Source organism: Orycteropus afer, unplaced genomic scaffold (assembly GCF_000298275.1).
Source record: "Orycteropus afer afer isolate SDZICR_OR568_19922 unplaced genomic scaffold, OryAfe1.0 scaffold00224, whole genome shotgun sequence".
Lineage (NCBI taxonomy): Eukaryota > Metazoa > Chordata > Mammalia > Tubulidentata > Orycteropodidae > Orycteropus > Orycteropus afer.
In genome coordinates, this window is record NW_006921811.1 from 4,736,153 (window position 1) to 4,736,784 (window position 632).

Below are 632 nucleotides of genomic sequence, written 5' to 3' on the forward strand. Positions count from 1 at the left end.
CCAATGTGGGAATTCTGCCAATTGCTGAGTATATCTATTCCAATTATGCATTCTGTCACTGGGGAAATCACTACAGGATTGGTTCAGGGACCCACTGGACCCACTGTGAGACACACCTTAGCTAAGACTCCAACAATAACTTGACCCCCATATGTCCCCACTCTGACTGGTGGGCCACAATGACACTTTGGCTGTCCTGGAATTAGTGTCTGTTCAGAGCCAGTGTTCAGTAATCCCCCAAAAATCTGATAATTTCCTTTTCACCAATGAACAGTCACTCTTGTTAAAGGCCTCACGTCCTTTGAGGAAGGCTGGGAGAAAGATTGACATTATAAATTTTTGGCAATGTAGTAGGGTCCTTCCTCAAAGGGTCTCCCTTTCATTCAAGGGGTTGTGGGTCTGTAAACTGACTCAAGTCTGGGAATTGATTGAGAGGCCATGCCTCTGTATTCTGGTGATTCAATGTAGTCTCCTATTCACATGAACTAGAAGTCTTCTATCTATACAGCTCAAGTAAATATTTAGTAAGTTTGCCATCTATTTTACTACTAGGAACAGCATGACTAAGTAGCCAATGCCATAATTCCACACAAATCAGAGTATTCGGATTACTGTTTTGACTCTGCTGTCCA